We start from the raw sequence: 6,629 nt of genomic DNA, 5'->3' as shown, positions 1-6,629 counted from the left end.
GCCTGGCAGGGGCTGAATAAATGGGAAAAATGCAAATTAGAACATATGCAGAACAGTAGTTCTCAACCAAGGCCAAGTGTATGTCCAAAAAGAAATTTGACAATGTCAGGAGACATTTTTTGGTGGTCATCACTGGGACCATGCACTAGCCTCTTCTGTATAGTAATCAGGACTATTGCAAAATATCCTCAATGAGCAGGAGACACCCTCATGCCAGAAAGCATTTGACCCTAAATGTCAGTTGTGGCTGAGTAGAAAAAAACTGCTGTGGAAGACTCAATCATACCTTGGGTCTACAAGTATTTCTCAGGTCACTTGACTGACAGGCAGTATATAAGAACAAGAATTGACACTATCTTCACTTGGCTCCAGATATCACACACTCTTTGGCTCATTGTTTCCTCCCTTTCAGCAAACTTTCTGCATCCCCTTGACAGTTTCTCCTTATTTCCTAGGCCTCTTAAAGTTGCCACATGTCAGGTCTCAATTCTTGAATATCACTACTCTACATAGTCTATAGGTGATATTGTACAGTTTCAGGACTTTAAACATCATTGATTTAAACCTAAGATTAGAAAGCCAGCATGAAAGGCAACAAGCACTTATTTTGGATCAAAGAATTACAATCCTATGCACCCCGATGTTCATAGCAGCACAATTTATGATAGCCAAGAGTTGGAAGCAACCTAGATGCCCATCAGTAAATGACTGGATCAAAAAACTATGGTACATTTACACAATGGAATTCTATGCTGCAGAAAGGAAGAAGGAACTACTACCCTTTGCAACATCATGGATGGAACTGGAAAGCATTATGCTGAGCGAAATAAGCCAGGCGGTGAAAGACAAATATCATATGATCTCACCGTTAACAGGAATCTAAACAAACCAAACAAGCAAGCAAAATACGACCAATGACACTCAAATATGGAACAGGCTGTCAGGGTCCAGAGGGAAGAGGGGAGAGAATCATAGGGGAAAGGGGGAAGGACTCACATGAACAAGTATAAAGGACACATGGACAATAACTAAGGGTGGGGGGTGGAAAGGGGAGGGAATATAAGACAGAAACCTGTACTTGAACAAGAATTAAATAAAAATTTTATTTTAAAAAATAAATAAAATAAAATAAAATAATAAATAAAACAAACAAACAAACAAAAAAAACCGCACAAAGAATTACAATCCTGGAAGCCCAGATTCAGGCACAAATCCAGATAGTGTCCTGATCACAGGGTGAAGGCAACAGGTTTTTATGAGAAAAGGAAGGGAATAATTACATTTAAAAAAGAAGGAATTCCTGTAGGTACTGGTAAACTGAGCTACCCTTGGCTATACATAATTGGTTACTGGTTCTATCTTCAGATAGAGAGTCCACAATCACTGGTCTTTTTGGTGAGGGTGTACACTTTCCTGCTAGTTTTACCAATAATTGTTTTGTGAGACAACGTAGGTTTGGCCCAGTCCAAGGGTCTGGCCCAGTTCAACCAGTCCAAAAGGTCAGTGAACAAGGTGTGCAAGGCAGTTCCTCTGGGGTGCGGCCCTGTTTATGCTGACTTTTACAACATATAATAGACTCCGGCATTTGAGTCATTCCGGACTTCGAACTCCAGACACACATATCTCACTGCCTACCCGACTTCTCTACTCTGTGTCCATGAGATATTTTGAACCACTGTATCCAAAAATTAAACTTCTAATTCCCTCTCACATTCCAAATCTGATCCATCCGCAGTCACTCCATTAAAATTATGTCCAAAATACTGTAATAATATTTACTCTTTATTTTTCTCAGGCCTATTTTTCATCTGCTAGCAAAAATTGATGACTCTAACTTCAAAATATATCTAGAATCTGATCAATTCCTATTATTTTCACTGACCCGGTGTCTTAGTCCATCTGAGCTACTATAACAAAATACCACAGACCGAGTAGCTTATCAACAATAGAAAGTTCTTCTTCAGAGTTCTGGAGGCTGGGAGTCTGAGCCCAGGGTGTCAGCATGGTCAGGGGAGGCCCCTCTTCCATACTGCACACTTCTCACTGTATCTTTCTGTGGTGGGAGGGGCTAGGGAGCTCTGTGGGATCTTTTATAAAAGCTCCAATTCCATTCATAAGGGCTCTGCTCTCATGACTTGAATACCTCTCCAGGGCCTCAACTCACACTATAACACTGGGTATTAGTATTCCAACATGGATTTTGGGGGGGACACAAACATTCAGACTATAGCATACACACGGTCAAGCCACCCTCATGTGTTGCCTAGATTATTGCCATAACCTCCTCACTGATCTGAACTCCTGTTCACAGAGGTTGAGATGGCTAAATATCCCCCAATATCTAAAATTGTGCTAAAGCATGTTTAGAGCTCAAACAGTTAAGTGATATACAAATTTGCTTTATACAAGTAAGAACAACAATTATAATTGCTAATTGTATTAGTTCATTTTTACTGGTATAACAAATTCCCACAAACTTAGTACAGGTTAGAAAGAAATCCAACATAGGCCTCACTGGACTAAAATCAAGGTATCTGCATGGCTACATTCCTTTCTGGAATTTCTAGGGGAGTATTTCTTTCCTGTCACTTCCCAGATCCTAGAGGTATTTTGCATTTCCTGGTCTGTGGCTCCTTTTTCCATCTTCAGAGCCAGCAAAGGTGAGTCCAGTCCTTCTCACATCACACTGTCACAATACTGTGACCTCCTCTTCCATTTGCTCTCTCTACTTTTAAGGACCCTGGTGATTACATTGAGTTCACTTAAATAACCCATGGAAAATTCCTTATCACCCAAGTAGCATTCTAACTCCATATGTACTGTTCCCAGAAGTAGTACAATACCGAGTTGATGCATGTAGTTGATGGAGCAAGCTCCTATTCTACCTTCTGACTCCAAAAATTCATTTAATATATTGTCCTTGAATAAGGGATGTATTAAATATTGAACTGATAAAAACAGATACTACATTTCATTTCAGCCAAAAGACCAAGGAAGTGATCATCACAGCTGTGACTAGTCCAGCTCTAATATTTTGTACTTATTGCTTGGTTTCTCCCATTTAATTTAATGAGAGCAAACACTTGACATTACATATTTCTAAAATAAAGCAACAAAGGAGAAGAAATAATCACAAAATATTCAAGTTTAAGCCAAGTAGTCTTTCATGGGAAGATTATTTCATTTAAAAAAATTGTCAAAGGAAAAGTATCATTTTTGACATGGAATTGTGCCAAAACCAACTTTTCAGGAGAACAACAACCTAGAAAATTGAGTAATACTTCAACTTATTTCTTCTTTGACCAATTCATGGACTTCTCCACATGTTCATTTCTTTGAGACAACAGTAGTAACAATTAGCTGAGTGCCTGCATTGTGCCAAGCTCAATCGTGTTTTAATATATGATTCACTGAAGCTTGCCTAACAATTGGAAGAGGTGATACTGTCTTCTTACAGGACCACAGAGGCTTAGAGTGACTTGTTTGCCCTGATGAGAGACAGGGTGGGCATTTGAAATGAAGCCAGAAAGACTGAGAGGTTTAAATGACTTTCCATGGGGATCCCAGAAAGACAGTAGCAGAAACACCTCTGGAATTCTCAAATCTCAAATTCAATCCAGTCATTTTGTCATTAACCAGGCAAAAGTTGAGATTATGCTAATGAAGCCCTTTTTTTTTTTTTTAAAAGACACCTTCTGCTTGGGAGAACCTTCCTTCTTCAGAAACAAGCAGTTTGGGAAAAGCCAATTTCCAATGGTCATGTTTACTGCGATCCTTATTTGGGGAGAGCATCCAGAAATATTTTTGGCATCAATAATCTCACTTCAACCTAAAGAGTTACAGAGGATAATCTCAGGTGACTGCAGAGCAGAAGTGACAAGCCAAGGAGCCATTCATTATGCTCACTGATGATTAGACACAAAGTGCTGACACTGGAAGATCATGTTCCAACAATGAAATTACTGGCCAGAAATATTAATAAAATGCACATTTCTTCCCCTCATGCTTCTCATAGGCAAGCCACTTTAATAATCCCAACCAAAGACAAATGCACAGGTTCAGAATACTTGAGGTTTTGGTTACATACCTCCTCTCTGATCTTATGCTGAGAAGATGAATATAAACAGTGCTGTCAGGGCCAAAACACTGCTAAATGTGACACCACAAATCATCTCCATTAGTAAATGTAGTGTCAGGTTCTCATAAATTTCAGACTATTTTAAACCCACACTCCATTATTTCACGATATGCCTGAATGAATCCTGGTGCTTTGATACAGCAAGTGAGCCAGCCATCAAATCAACTTGTCTTGTCTGGCTGACTCCCAGAGGGTCCTGGAGGCTAGACTCCCAGTTTCAGATGGCATTGCCTTGCCCATTTCCCTAGATGCTGAGTTGATCGGATCCCTTCTCTTTTTCTCTTTTTTTTAAATTCTCACCTGAGGATATGTTTGTTGATATAAGAAAGAAGGGAAGGAAAGGAAAGGGGTAGAAAGAGAGAGATACACTAATCAGTCCTCCCCCTACTTGTCCCAACCAGGGATTGAACCCACAACCTAGGTGTGTGCCGACCTGGGACCAAACCCACAGCCTTCTGGTGCACAGGACAATGCTCCAGCTAACTGAGCAACCTAGCCAGGGCTTTCTCTTCTTTATGTCTTTTCTTCCACTGAAGGATGAGAAGAAAGGCTAAGTACAAATTTATATCATTGGTTCTACCACTGAGGTAAGGGCTGGATGTTCACCTCTTTTCCTAAACTAGAATGACAGATGACCTTTCACTCTAAAAGTCTATTCCTTCTTAAAAAAAACCTTGATTTTCAAAGCCAAGCTTTCTTGACTTTCATACTTAAAGGCTGAGATCTATCAGGGTATCTTAAACATAGCAGTTTTAGAGGTCAATAAATCCCTGGAAATTGCATGCCAAATTTTATGTGTATGAGGGGGAAATATGCATTTTTTCAGGGAGAAGAATTCATCAGATTTAAAACAAACAAGAAGGTCCCATGCATGACCCATAATATTTTAAACACCCTAGAAAAGAGGATTAATAAAGGGTTTTCTTCATCTAAAATCAAAATGCTAATTATCGATGTGCTGATGTTGCAGTTCTAATCTGACATGCATGATGGGTACTGATGCTTGTCCTACATCAGAGAGGACTTAGAATAGAACTACATAGAAGTAAATACATAAATAGACTAACAGAAGAGCAAACAAGTAGATAACTTAGATGCTTGTAATAGACAGTTAAAGGAAAGAATCCTCTAATTCACAAAGAGTGTTAAAAGAAGGAGAGCTGTGCAACCAATCTGATGGGCCTTCTCTGCTTTCGGAAGTGATGGAAAAACACTATCCCCAAAGTTTACTGTGCTTAATCATGGCAGATTCCCTTTCTCTCTACTATTCCCCGTCATGAATGAATATCATTGAAAATGTAAGATGGGAGCTACCATGAGGCTAGTCACAGAGTGCTCTGAGCAACAATGAGGAGCATCCGACCCAGCTTCTTAGAGGAGTTGAAATCTACGTTAAATATTCAACTGTAAGATCAGAATGAGCTAGTTGCAGACCGGATATTAGAGGTATAGAAAAAGAGCATTCCTTGGCAGAAAGAATAGGATATTGGGTTTTGTGAACATGTTCTCATTGAGAAACTAAAAGAAGTCCCAAGGGGCTGGAAACTAGAATGGGAGGTATCAAGCCTTCTATGGTTACACTGTCCAAGTCACCTTCACTCAGTCCCTAGTGGATTTCCATATGTCAGACTCTGCAATAGTACATATTACCATCGGAAATTATCTTAATTTGGTCATTCATTAAACAAGCAATTATGGATCCCCTTTGGTGTTGAGTTTTCAGTCTTCTTGTTAGGAGTAGAACAGGGAACAAAACACATCATACTCCTGCTACCATGGAGCTTAGTTAGTACCTACTTCACTCATTTACTTTTTATCTGTTCTCCCCACAGCCTCTGAAATGTCCTTTCCACAAAGGCAGAGACCTTGTGTATATTGCACATTACTTCTCTGCCTAGTGTCTAGAACACTGCTATTTTAAGGAAGAATATAATATGATTAGACCTTTGCTTAAAAGAACTTTCTGGCTATATTCTGAAAAATGGGTTGGTATGGCAAGATTGAAGGCAGAATAACTGCAGTTTCACAAGATGATCAGGGACTCCGCATGCACACTGATGCTAGAGAAACACTGTCCTGAATAATATGAAGCTCTCTCAAAAAAAGATTTTTTTCCAAATTCTTTAGTAGAGAATTCTCTAATGTTCATAATACTTTTTCCCCACTCAAATCACCACAGGTAGGTAGATGCCATCACTTACACCAGCAGCCCAAGGATGCCACTGAGAATCACAGCCAGGGACTCTGCAAGAACACATGGTTTGGAGGGTAGGAGGCAAGCAGGAAACTTATTCCATCACCAAGTACCCAAGCTCATCTTTATGAACTCATAGCAGAATACTTTCAAAACATTGAAAGTATTGAAACATTGAAAGAGTGGTAAACCTAAGAGTAGACTATAAAAAGAAGAATTTTAAAAGTTGCTAACAGTGTGCCTTTATTGTGTGTCTAGTACTGTTGTAATTGTGTGTGTTTGTGCTAATGTATATGT

At 39.4% G+C, this 6,629-nt stretch overlaps 1 non-coding gene across 1 annotated transcript; it reads right to left on the bottom strand.

Annotated features, from left to right (window-relative positions):
• Positions 1–2,809: 2,809 nt before the first annotated feature.
• Positions 2,810–3,001, bottom strand: LOC118998910 (U2 spliceosomal RNA). Its single transcript, XR_005068988.1, has one exon. It is a non-coding gene; the product is annotated as a U2 spliceosomal RNA (small nuclear RNA).
• Positions 3,002–6,629: the final 3,628 nt, after the last annotated feature.

This window comes from Sturnira hondurensis, unplaced genomic scaffold (assembly GCF_014824575.4).
Source record: "Sturnira hondurensis isolate 20B ecotype Veracruz unplaced genomic scaffold, ASM1482457v3 Scaffold0001120, whole genome shotgun sequence".
In the NCBI taxonomy this organism is placed as follows: Eukaryota; Metazoa; Chordata; class Mammalia; order Chiroptera; family Phyllostomidae; genus Sturnira; species Sturnira hondurensis.
The sequence above is the reverse complement of the archived record's forward strand: the minus strand, read 5'-3'. Positions and strand labels throughout refer to the sequence as shown.